The sequence below is a fragment of the Mauremys mutica genome, chromosome 14 (assembly GCF_020497125.1).
Source record: "Mauremys mutica isolate MM-2020 ecotype Southern chromosome 14, ASM2049712v1, whole genome shotgun sequence".
Classification (NCBI taxonomy): Eukaryota; Metazoa; Chordata; order Testudines; family Geoemydidae; genus Mauremys; species Mauremys mutica.
In genome coordinates, this window is record NC_059085.1 from 23,162,433 (window position 1) to 23,176,077 (window position 13,645).

At 42.5% G+C, this 13,645-nt stretch overlaps 1 long non-coding RNA gene across 1 annotated transcript in view; it reads left to right on the forward strand.

Moving 5' to 3' along the window:
• Window positions 1-9,406: 9,406 nt before the first annotated feature.
• LOC123349238 overlaps window positions 9,407-13,645 on the forward strand; it is an 89,631-nt gene continuing 85,392 nt past the window's right edge. Inside the window, exon 1 of the long non-coding RNA XR_006573431.1 lies at window positions 9,407-9,687. This is a non-coding gene — a long non-coding RNA (uncharacterized LOC123349238). The remainder of the gene's footprint in view (window positions 9,688-13,645) is intronic.

Here is a 13,645-nt window from a genome sequence, read left to right on the forward strand (position 1 = left end):
CCTGCAGCAAGCGCTCTAGCAGTGTCTGATAACTAACTGAGAAACTATATACACGATATGCTAACAGTTGTTCCTTTATAGTTAGTTAGTTCGTTTGGGTCCCCCACAACATTTCCCCTCCTGGGGTATGCCCAGGTCTCCAGAGTTTAAGCTCCATGAGGCCTGTGGCAAGTTTATGCCCAAGAGTGATCCTCACTCTTCCTGCTTGTGGTGCCTTGAGAGTCACCAGAAGAAGTACTGTATCTGCAAGGGTTCCCATCCCAGAACCCTCAAAGACTGGGAACAGAGACTAAAACTTCTGTTGATGGAGGCAGCATTGAGGCCACACTCCGACCCGGGACCCACTGAACCGGCACCGAGCATGTCCTCATCGGCGCGCAGTGCTCTGGCACCAGTAGCACACAAAATGGCCCTGACTAAGGACTCTAAGGCCCCTTGGCACTGCCACGGTTTGGGCCATAAGAAGTTGGCCTCAGCATGGCACCACTCTCCATTCCTGGTGCTGGTAAAGAAGAAGAGGCCAGTGAGGGGTCAATCACCCCTCTCGAAACCTAAGGGATCTGTGGTGTCCATGAGTGTGTTGGGACTGACCACCCCCTCCTTTCTTCCACCTAGGGTCTCGTCGACTCCTGCCCCGGCTGGGGTCCAATTGAGTCTGAATTCTCCTCGGTCCCTGGACCACCAAGGGGACATACAGCTACCATCGACGCCGGAGGCGTTCAAGGCGGCCACAGACCTGATGCGCCTCCTGGTGCCATCCTCTCCACAAAGGCCAAATATACCTGTTCCCGGTGCAGAGGACAGAGTTTATAGGTGCAGTTTTAGACTCAACTCCCAGAAGCCAGGTTTTGCTCACTAGGGGACATCATACAGGGCCTCAGACAGTTCCCCATGACTATAGCAAGGAACTGCCTAAAGCTGCTAGGACACAGGGCTGCGTGCACCTATGTGGTACAGCACGCCAGGCTCAGACTGCGCCCCCTCCAGTCTTGGCTGGCGTCGGTGTATCGGCTAGCCCGAGACACTCTGGACAGCATCATAACCCTGCCCCGCCCAGTGTTGGACTCCTTCCTATGGTGGCTCGACCCGTGAGTGGTTTGTGCGGGAGTGCCCTTTGCCAGCCCTCAACCCTCTCTCTCATTTGTGACAGCTGCCTTGGATCTGGGCTGGGGAGATCATCTAGGGGACCTCAGGACTCAAGGTCTCTGGTCTCAGGTGGACCTTGCTTTGCACATCAATGTCAGAGAGCTGAGAGCAGTGCGACTGGCATGCCACGCTTTCAAAACCCACATAGCAGGCAGGTGCGTCTCAGTCCTCACGGACAACACCTTGGTGATGTTCTGTATCAAAAGGGGGTGCACACTCCTCTCCCCTATTCTGGGAAGCCCTCGAGGAGTGATTCAGATCCAGAAAGTTTGGTTCTTCTCATTAGACAGCTAAGAAGTTTAGATCTAGAGTTTTGGTGCTGGCCTTTTTCTAGCTTTGATTGGATGATGATGAGCTACTTATCAGTATATTGAGTTAGTTGTTACCATCTCAAGAATTGCTCTTATTAAAGGGTCTTAAAAAAAAATCTGAAAAATATCTGTCAGTGTTACAAGTTGTCACAAATGAACTGGGTAGTTCCCTTTTATGGAAACCCAGCCAGCCAGTTAGCTATAAAATCCCTGTTAGTGGATGTTCTCTACTTGCTTTACCTGTAAAGGGTTAAAAAGTCCACAGGTAAAAGGAAGGGAGTGGGCACCTGACAAAAAAGGCCAATGGGAAGGCTAGAACTTTTTTAAAATTGTGGCAAAAAATTCCCCTTTGTCTGTGTTGTTCTCCTGAAGAGAGGGACAGGGCTGGAGCTATGCTGTAAAAGCTTGTGCCAGGTATGAAAACCATCAGATCATACCTTTGCACTTGGGTGGTGGCAGCATCTACCCATCCAAGGTCAGAGAAAAGCTGTAACCTTGGGAGTTAATACAAGCCTGGAGTGGCCAGTATTAATTTTTAGAATCCTTGTGGGCCCCTACTTTCTGCACTCAAAGTGCCAGAGTGGGGAGTCAGCCTTGACACAAGTAGACAAGGCTATGTCTACACTATAGCGCTTACGGCGGCACAGCTGTACCGATGCAGCTGCACCACTGTAAGATCTCTCGTGTAGCTGCTCTGTGCCAACGGGGGAGAGTTCTCCTTTCAGCGTAATGAAACCACCCCCAATGAGCGGCGGTGGCTATGTGGGTGGGAGAAGCTCTCCTGCTGACATAGTGTTGTGCAGATTACCACTTTATGCCCGTGGAATATTCACATGCCTGAGCAGCAGGCTTTACTGACATAGGTGGTAGGGTAGACATGGCCCAATTTACCTAATTTACATGGCCTAATTTACAGTTGTATCTTTGGCCCTGAGGATAGGCAAATAGCCATTGTTCTGCCATTTTATGCCCTTTTAGGTTTAGGGAGAGGATTACACAGCATTTAGAATTTATACGTATCTTTCATTGGGAAATAACATAGTCTAGATTTTAGAAGAAACAGATAGGAAACTTTGGGGGGCCAGATACTGACCATGGACCCAGCACTCTCACTCTGACTGTGAATTGTGGTACTGAGGACATCTCAAGGTTTAGCCTCAGACTGAAGGAAACAATCCTGTAGCAGTAGAGACTTGATATTCATTTAACAGTGTTTACTTTCTCTAAATTCTAGGATTAAATGAACATGTTCAGTACTATAAAATACTTAATGGATAGGATAAACAAGCAGCTGGGATTTTTCTGAGTGAATTGAACACAGGCACTGGTGCTGGATTGACATCCCTGCAGAGTGAAACCCTCTGTTGATTCACTTCACAGAACAGACACAGCAGAGGGTAATGACAAGGCATCGCCTTTAACAAGTCATGGTGTAAATTCAGTCTCCTGCCTTATGCATTCAGGAACCATGTATAATTACATTCGCTCTGCCAATGCGGGAGTAAAACACGTCTCTCCTGTGATACAGGCTTTTTTATTTTTTAGTGAAGATGTGATCTATCTATGTATAAAACGTAATTGCACAAATACTTCATGTAGCCTGCTCTTGAACTGTCAGCAGTAGCCCTTAAAGAAGCCGGGTACTATAGCAACAGTCAAAAGAGACTGTTTTAAATTTGTTATTCCACAGTGGGAGAATCTTCATATTTCTTTGTATTTTGCCTGATATGGGAAACATGCTGGTGTTCTATTTCAACATACAAACAAATCAAATCTCCTATAAATCAGGTTACTGGGAAATATAGCACGTTCCACTCAGTTGCAAATCACGTACCTGAACAATTTTTTGCTATAATGCTTCCTTGGTACAGGCGTTTGGTTTCTGTAAGTTGTCTGTCATTTTGTGGAGATAGTGTTGTGACGGATTTAGTCACAGAGACCCCTTGGGACTGTCACCTGACATGCTGAAATTACCTCTGAGCCCATTTGGGACTTCCAGAACCCTGCCTTGTTGAGCCAGACTCACTAGCCTGCTGCAACACAGACCCAGGTCTGGTCCATACCCCTAAGGCTGCAGACTTTAACCAAAAACTGCTCAGCAGGTCACCTATCTCCACCACACAGACACCCAGTTCCCAATGGGATCCAAACCCCAAATAAATCTGTTTTGCTCTGTATAAAGCTTATACAGGATAAACTTATAATTGTCCTCCCTCTATAACACTGATAGAGAGAGATGCACAGCTGTTTGCTCCCCCAGGTATTAATCACTTACTCTGGGTTCAGTAATAAACAAAGGTGATTTTATTAAGTATAAAAAGTAGTATTTAAGTGGTTCCAAGTAATAACAGACAGAGCAAAGTAAGTCACCCAACAAAATAAAGCAAAAACACACAAGTCTAAGCCTAATATGTTAAGAAACTGATTACAGATAATATCTCACCCTCAGAGATGTTCCAATAATCTTCTTTCACAGACTAGACTTCTTCCTAGTCTGGACCCTATCCTTTCCCCTGGTACAGTCCTTGTTAGTTACAGCAAACAACTGAGGTGTTGACTAGGGATTTTCATACGACTGGAAGCCCCCTTTGTTCTGTTCCGCCCCCTTTTATAGCTTTGGCACAAGGCAGGGTTTTTTTAATCTCTCTCGGTCCCCACCCCCCTTCTAAATGGAAAAGTACCAGATTTAAGATGAATACCAGTATCAGGTTAGCTCATACACTATAATCAAGTCATCTCTCAATCTTCTCTTTGATAAACTAAACAGATTGAGCTCTTTAAGTCTCTCTCTGTGGCTATAATTACACTGCACTTGGGAAGGTGTTTCCCCAGCTTAGGAGGCAGACGCATCCACTGGCTCTGATTGAGGTAACAAGCTAAAAATAGCCAGAGGTAGCTTGGGTGACAACTCCGGCTAACCACCCAAGTAAGTACACAGAGGGGTGGTGTGGGTTTGTATCTGGGCAGCTAGCCCAATCTGCTGCCTGTGCTATCCCTAGCTACATTACTATTTTTAGTGTGCTAACTCAAGCAGAGCTAGTGTGTGTCTGTCTCCCCATGCTGGGCACACGCTCCCAGCTCCAGCATAGACACATCCTGTAAGGCATTTTCTCCAGTTGTTCAAAATTGTTGTGGCTCTTTTCTGCGCTTTCTCCAATTTTTCACCATTGTTTTTAGAATGTGAACACCAGAACTGCATGCTGTATTCCAGTATTGGCCCTGTCGATATCATAGAAGGAAAATCATTTTGTCTGTCTGAAAATTCATCCTGGAGTCTTTTACTCATTGTTCACTGTTTGATCTCAGAAGCAGAATTTCGTACACAGGAACTCTACTGATGCCTAATAGTACAAATACAGCCACTGATTCTACAAACACTCATGTACACCTCTACCCCAATATAACATGACCTGATATAACACGAATTCGGATATAACGCGGTAAAGCAGTGCTCCGGGTGGGTGGGGGTTGCGCAGGCCGGCAGATCAAAGCAAGTTCGATATAACGCGTTTTCACCTATAACGCGGTAAGATTTTTTGGCTCCCGAGGACAGTGTTATATCAGGGTAGAGGTGTACATGCATAACTTCACTCAAATGAATAGTCCTGTGTAAGCCAATGGGACCATTCATTGCATTTATCTTGAAGGATGTGCAGGATTAGGACCAGTTGCATTTAGAGGGACATTGATGCCAACTTGGTACAGAATTTTCATTTTTCCTTGGATTGTTTTCTTTGCTTTTGTTGTGTCCAATAAAGTAATATCAGCCATTTGTTGTGATTTGCATTGTAGCTCTTAAACTATAAATAGGAGTGGAAATTCCTCTTGTAAATGTCTCAGTATTGATTTCTGATATGCAGAAAAGATCATTTTAAATTATCTGAATAGCGGAACAAAAAAGTGCAAGACTGAAATTCATGATTATTGGATGCCTTGATTCTGAGCAGTGATCTGCTCCAATTAACCAGTCTATGGCCTCTCGTTAAGAGGAATTGTGGAAGAAATAATAAATAACTTGCTTCATATATCCATATTTAAAATATACATTACTCATTAAAGGCTAATATATCACACTATGTGAATGTGATAGAGAAGTTACGCATTCAGCAATCCCAAATGGGTACTTATCTGGTGCAGTACATTAAAGCTTTTTCATCAAGGTTTGATTTCAGATATGGCTTAAGCCATTGATCGCAGTGTATCCCTCAGCTGCCATTTAACCATGGGCCATGGCACAACTATAGTGGAATGATACTGAGTTCAATAATTTCTAAGGTCTGGATCCTGCAGGCTGTTCCACACATGTGTAGCCTTATGCCCATGCAGAACTCCATTGGAGTTAAGGGGTTTTGGGGATTCACCTGCCTAGAGTTCTTTGTAGGATTTGGGCTTAAATCAAGGGTAGCACTTTCTTTGTTCCTCCTTTGTCTACTTGACAATCTTGTAAGAAGTCAGATTCATGAATGCTGGCACAGAGAGATGTAACTGACATAGAATCATAGAATATTAAGGTTGGAAGAGACCTCAGAAAGTCATCTAGTCCAATCCCTTGCTCAAAGCAGGACCAACACATCTTCCCTGCAAAGCAAATCCCTGTGCCTCAGGGATGATCTAACAGCGGGCAAGTGGTGTTTTCCACTGTGGGGAGGAGCAGCTTTAGTTTACAATCAGGACTCTGTCGGCGTCATGCTGAGGAAAACTGCTGAGATGGTATGCTAGATTAGCACATCCCCTGGCTTTGTCTTTGCCTGGTTATACTTGGGCTGTGCTGGCTATTAGAAGGCCTCCTAAACAGAGGAGGTGGTAGTGGTCCTCTTTTGCCACCTCTCCTGATAGACTTTCTCTCCAAGGTGCCCTATGCCTGGATTTCTCCTGGAAAACTAGGTTAAACCTGGCCCTGGGTCTTTGGCCTTCACTCTGAGTGCACATGGACATCTCTATATAGAACATGAAAATTGCACTGGAACTTTCCCTTTCTCCCTGGTCACGTTGTTAATGAGCTCTCGCAGATCAATGCCAAAAGCTTTTCTTTTCCTTGTCACTTTCTTCAGCAGTCTCATTTCAGCCTGATGCCATGTCAGCTTTTAATAGTTCTAATTGTCTAACTATGGTATGAGGTGTGGGATAAACAAAGCCTTTCTAACACGTCACTCGCCATGCCATCCATCCATCCCTAGGAAAGTCTCAGGGATGTCCTTCAGCTTCTTTCATGAATGTTAAGGCCAATAATTTATTCAGGCCTTCAGCAATGTCAGCCTCATCTGTCACTATTAGTCCCTTAATGACCCTGTTGACTTTTTCTCTGTCTGTTTGCTTTTTTTCTTGAGTACCTCATGTGCTTCCTATGTGTATCTTTAGGCTTGGAAGAATTTGAGTTTCTTTTTCTTTTTTTATAAATGTGACAGTTAATATCAACTTTAATTTTGAACTTTCCCCCAATTTTATTCTTTTAAAATACATGTTCAGTTTCCCAGCGTGGCATTGGTGACGTCGGATCCCTGCATGCACAAGGCGCTGGGAAGGCTGCAGTCCTGGCAGGGCAGAGCAGAGACCCCTGGCCAGGACTGCAAGGAGGAGGATGAGCTTCCATCTGTCCGGGAAGCTACCTTACTGCTTAACTCCTGCTCAGGGTTGCCCCTTTACGCTCCCAGCTGGTGTGTGGGTGAATGGGGCGGAGACAGTAGAGCTTCAGAGGGCTCCTTGCATAGCCTGGGGTCCGGATACTGGATCTCTGCAGGCACAAGGGGCAGGGGAGGCTGTGTTTGTCAACTGCTATCGATGGATTTTTTGTTGTTGATTTCTATGCATCAGGTGAAATCAACATTTACTGATGACTGTCGATTTTAAATTGAATCCTGCCAAGCCTATTTATCTTTATTCACTTTGAAACATATTTTCTAGTTTCACTTTTCTTATGACTGTTCCTCTATTCCTTGGATGGCCAACTAGTGTTGATCAATATTGGCATTAACTATCTTTATCTTTACTATACTTCAGTGCCTAAAGAGTAAGATTGCTGGAATCAAGCTACCAGCTATGCCACTGGACTTAGGAATTTTTTTTTCTTTTTGAGCTATTCCCATATAACCATGGCTGTTTTTTTTTTTAAATATTCATTAAATATTTACTTTGCAGAGTTGCCTATGTAAAATAACACTTATTTGTATCTAAAAGTCCCAGCTAAGATTGATGCTCTGCTTGGCTATGTGCTGTAAAAGACAAGCTGCATCCCAAAGAGCTTACAATTGGAGCTGGTCAGGAACTGAAATGTTTTTTCTTGGGAAAGGATCAGTTTCAGTGAGCTTTTCGACTTGAAAAAAATCTGAAGTTTTTTTGAAATAGTCAAAATGTTTCATTTTGATACGTGCAAGGTTAAAAATAGCAGTGCAGATGTTCCCACTTCAGCTGGAGTCTGGGCTTTGAGATCGGGGAGGGTGTGGATCTCAGAGCCTGGGTCCAGCCCCAGTGCAAATGCCTATGCTGCTATTTTGACTCTGTAGCATGAACCTGAGTTAGTTGACCCCAGCTCTGAGACTCCCTGCCTTGGTTTGTTTTTTGCACTGTAAATATACCCATAGTGAGTCTGTGGCTGAGCTGGTCAAAGAACCCAGATCTCCCAAGATCCAGTCAAGTGTCTTAACCGTAAGACCATCTAGTCAGAAACAGCATTACTTGCAGGGCAGGCTCCAGGCACCAGCCCAGCAAGCAGGTGCTTGGGGCGGCCACAGGGAAGGGGTGGCATGTCTGGCTCTTCTGCGGCGGGTCCCTCACTCCCTCTCCAAGCAAAGGACCTGCCGCCGAATTGCTGCTGAAGACTGAAGCGGCGGCGGTAGAGCTCCTGCAGATCGCGGCTTTTTCTTTTTTTTCCCTGCTGCTTGAGGCGACAAAAACCCTGGAGCCGGCCCTGATTACTTGGCATCTCTACGCAGTTTCAACAGAGAGGTCAATAACTGAATGATCATGGAAACTGAACTTCTCTTTCACCCTTAGAAGTGGCCTTTCCAGAGCAGGTTTGAGTTGGGCTAATGGGATAGTACAAGAGTAAGTTTCCATTGATAGTGTTGTATCCTATTGTATGGAGAAACAGAGCACTTGAGTCTTCAGGGCTGCCTATCTGCCACACTTTCACTTAGGAAAAGGCTCATTCTGTTTCTCTCCCCCCCCCCTTGTCTCTTTGCTTTTGTTGGCTAGAAGTAGGTAAAAATAACTCTACATAGATGTTATTTCAAAAAATTTGGAGAGTTTTGACTTTTTATTCTAGTTTTGTTTTCTTTTTTTTTGTAGAGAGTGATTGTAAAATCAATAGCTTTTTTTTTAATCCTAACAAATGGTTGAGTTTGAAAATGAGTTGGGTTCTGGGCTTTCACACTGCGAAATGATTTAAGTGTATTGGATTTCTTTTCATGTTTAAAAAGAAACTTCAAATCCTTCCAACCAATAAACTATAAAAGTTATAGTGCTGCAATAAATTTAAATTGTTCTACCCTACATCAGTCCAGACACTAGATGCTAGTTTCAATAAAATTAGTTTTAGTTTTTTTGAAGTAGAGTATTGCAGCTGGTTTGAGGGATGAGAGGCCCCTGTTCTGGTGGACACAATGAGAGTGCTGACAGAACTGACTTGAAACAAGAGTCATTGTGGACTGAATCAATTTTAGTTCTCAAATATGGGGAAGAAGGCAAAAAGTTAATCCTGGCTTCCCTACCTTCAGTGTGTCTGAATGCCTGTAACAGGAGGCAGGGCTTGTCTGAAATGCTCCATCCTGACAGCAGGTGTTGTTCCTATTGCAAAAGGGATATGTGGATTCTGCTGATACATGGGTGGCTTGTTAGCCTAATTGGTATCAGGGAGGTGGGAGTGATGCTTTGGAGAGAAAGATGAGCTGTCCTGAAATAAAAATTCCAGCAGCAGTCCCTGAGGCTGGGGAGAAGGCTTCAGCTGAACTTTATATTGTTGTTAATAAAGCCAAAACTCCAGCAAGAAGCTGAGATTTGTCTCTTTGCATAAATTCTGATTTAGAGCAGGTTGGGAAAGCCTCCTGCTCAGTTTTCCTGCTCCTCTCATCTTTTGTTTCTTATTGAGTTAAAGTTGTGTGTTCTGTAGCTAACCCTAATATTCCATCAAAATTGCTGTCTGCCTCTTTCACTAGCTGCCAGGGGAACAGCTTGGCAGTTTCAGGTGCATGCCCTGGAGTAGCTGCTCTCCGCAACATCCAGCCGGCTCAGACTGGTAAGTGTTGGGTGTTTAGACATTGGGCTAGCAGTTCTTGTACCTCCTGGGACTTGTTCCTCATCTGTTGCTGCTCCCTAGGAGAACAGAAGCAATGAGTGCTGCAGAAAATGGTTTAATCCTTTGGAGGGAGTAAATGTCTCATCTGACTTAAAAATTTCTGTCCAATTAAGGATTGGTAATGGTCCTTAAGGGCTCTGAGTGGAGGTACAACCATTCCTTGGCAAGAATTTTGATGACAGTGATTTGGGTGGAATGGTTCACAAGGGAGGGGCTCTTTGGAGTTTTAACAGGGAGGGATGATGTAGGAGACTTGTTCTCTCCCTCACTATGAGTTAGCAGATACCATTTGTGTGAACAGACTAGCTGGGGGAATTTAGGTGTAAATTGCTGTTATTCTATGTGATTTCTGTTCTGACCAGTATACCTGCTATAACTCTGGCTCTGCCTGGTAGGTTGTTACTGCTCAGCTCTGACTCAAAAGCACAACACAGATGTTCCTCATTTAAGTAGCATGGATGTTTTTGCCATAGATATCTTTTGGAGTTTTTAAAAATGAAACACTGCTGCTTTCCTAGCTAGTAATTTAAAAATATAAGAGCACAAGCTATCTGTGGAATGAAAGAGCAGTGGTCATCTTGCTTCCTGTTTCAGGTTCCTTTATTTCTGGTTTCCTTATCCCACAGAAATGTTTTTTTTTTCCTTCTCTGTGATGCAATCAGTCCTTTTGCTTAGTAATAACCAACATTGGTACTATGTACAATGTCTCTATGTACAGGTGTTAATATATGAACTCTCTGCTGCAGTATTTTATTTTTCCAAAGGTTTCAGAGTAGCAGCCATGTTAGTTTGTATCTGCAAAAAGAACAGGAGTACTTGTGGCACTTTAGAGACTAACAAATTTATTTGAGCATAAGCTTTCGTGGGCTACAGCCCACTTCATCAGATGATTTGATTGATGATTATTTGCATTACAGTAATCCCTTAAAGATTATATCCTAAGTAGACAGGACAGGAAAATATGATTTGGAAGGGGCAATGGAGGCATAGTGAAATGACTTGCCCAAGGTCACATCAAAGAATAGCTACACAAATGGCAACAGAACACACCATCTGTTGCCTGGTCCAGTGCCTATCCATTAGTCCACATAAGTCTTATCATGTCTTGACTAGTTTCTGAAGACCATAGCTAGTGATATTTTTATCTGTGACCTGTTCTTCTTAAAGGATAACTATCTTAATTAAACCATTTGCATGGATTTTTGGTAAATTCAGTGACCCCCTGCACTTCCATGTTTGAACTGAATCCAAAATTGTGTCAACAAAGTGTAAAAGACATTATCCATAATGGTTTAGACAAATTGCTCTTGGGATGAACTACTTGATGCTTTTATTAATAGTAAATCGACAACGGTTACCAATTACATTCATCCTAAATTTTTAGGACAAAGGAACAAATCTTGGAACGGTCCATTCTTTAAGCAATGTATAGTTTAGTTCTAGAGCTCTTAATGTTACTTTAACATATGATGATAACTCGTGGAACTGGCACTCCATTTATTTCTATACAAATAGACGCTTTAAGTTTTCATCTGGATAACTGAAACACAGAAGCCATTCATACTGTTTCAGTAGGATTGCTATTTCCTCCGTCTTTCAGAACAACTATGTTACCAAGTTTATGCTTCAGTGCCTGTTAAACTTGTTTCTACTGGGAAACAGATTAATAGATTTTGAACTTCTTCTGTGATATGCTCAGTTCTTTGTCAGTAAAATTAGTGTAATATCTCATGCCATCTGTCCTATTCCCTTACCACAGCAGGAATCCTCTTCAGCTATAATGCTGCAAAGTTGAATTTAACTCTTTAAAACTGTTAGCATGTGAGTCACTGGGCATCTTGCTATTCAGCCAAAGTATTCTGTTAAGGAGGGATGAGCATGTGTACAAGATTTAAAAAGGGAAGCAACAATGTCTGACAACAGCAAACAATTTAATAACTATCAGTGATATATTCTTGGTCAGTGCTGTGCTGTTACTCTTAGAATGTCTTTGACCACAATCAAAGGATTGTGTCCTTAAGAGCTAAAGCTCCTATTTCTTCATTGCTCATCTTTTCTCTTCAGGGCTGTCTTTTAGCACCTGCAATCACCTTTTGAAAATAATATTCATGTGGTGGATGAAAGTTAAATAATAGAACCAAGTGTGTGCAAAATATGCCTGTTGCATAGTAATAAATGGTACAAACAGGCTAGTGACTGCTTAAAAGAAGCTGGCATCTTGACAAGTCATTGGGTACCACAGCTGCATTTCAGCAAGCTACATCAGTGCCTTGTATGAGATAAATAACTGTCAAAATGTTATACAAGGAGATGCCTCAGAAAATGTCGTCTGAGAATTTCACTCCAACGTTATTGTGTGGTGCAACTTCGTTTGAGTGAGAGATGTAAAACCTAGGGCTTTGATTATTCATGCTCATTAAAGAGCCCCTGGCACTTTGCACAGCAGCTTGGGTATTGACCCTGCTGCCCTGGCCAAATTATAGTCATCCTTCCTAAATTCCCTCTGCAGAGCTCTTTGCCAAAAGTGTCCACTTCTGTCCTACACAAGTCTGTAATACTGCTGGTACTGATTTAATGGGTGTAATGATCTCTGCAGCTGCATAGACCCAACTCCTGCAAAGCTTAGCCCATGTATTTATCTTTATGCACTGTTAGCCCTAATTGAAGTCAGAGGGTCTATTAAGAGTGTGTAAAGTGAAGGACATGCAGTTGGGGGTGGGTGGGTGTGTGTGATGGTTTTTTTTGTCTTGTTTTTTTTGAAGGAGCGAGGTCCAAGTTTGTAATTCTGTAAAGCATCTTGTTGCCTGTGAAACTAACAATAATAACAGCAAAATGTTGTTTAAAACTTGCATTTCTGGTAAATTTTAAAAGATTGAATGAGGTTGAAACAATAAGGCTTCTTAATAGCTGCAGAATACAAAGAATTAAATGTTCTGGGAGATTCTGTCTTTCATTTGACCAAATCGGAATCTCGCCTTCAAAATCAGAATGTAGTGAAGTGAGTGCAGTTGGAACTACAGTTGTATCAACAAACATTGTGTTAACTAAATTAAGGAACTGTATCATACCTACCTGGTACTGGCCTCACTTTGGTTTCATTTGGGCCTTTATATTTTAACACATGGAGCCTATCTTTTCGGGGATTTGAAATAACTGTACTTTAAGTCACAGGAGGGGAAATGGAGATCAGTTGCATAAGTAACAGCAGATGAATACTTAATAAACTTGTAGACTCATAACAGTGGGGAAATAATTCCACAGGCAATTGGTATATTTTCATTAACTAATGAGATACTCATCAATATTCACTATCTATTCTGCAGGGGCTAATCACAGCATAGCAGGGTTACTGTTTACTTCACTAAAAGTAGCCTGTGAGTCAGTCATTTGCCATTTGTATCTATCTGCTTTTTAAGTAAACTGCCTGGCTAATACAGATTTTCTTAAAATTTTGTACACTTGAACGCTTTGAACAAAGTCATTTTGCAGGATCAGGGTCTTGTACACAAGAATTTTGAGCTCCATTCACAGAACTTAGTGAAATCTAAGTCTTTACCTGGAAGTCTAGAATAGATGCTACAGTGCTGCGTCTAAGATGACAAAGGTGAACTTTTTATCTTCCTTGCTTCAAACCAAGTTAGAAGTAGAACTTTCTGACTGAAGCCCTCTTTAAAATTAATTTTTGTGCATCTGGACTTTTAGCACTTTTTTAGAAATAGGGCCACTTATTAGGAGTCTACATTTTAGGCTCCCAATTTCTGATAATTTTGGCTATACAATTCTCTTTGCTCTTACAAAAAATGTCCTTTGGTCTGGATCCAAAGCACTCCATTTTACTACAGCATTCTGAGTTATTAGTGTAATATTTTAACAAGGATGGATAGACCTGATGAAACAT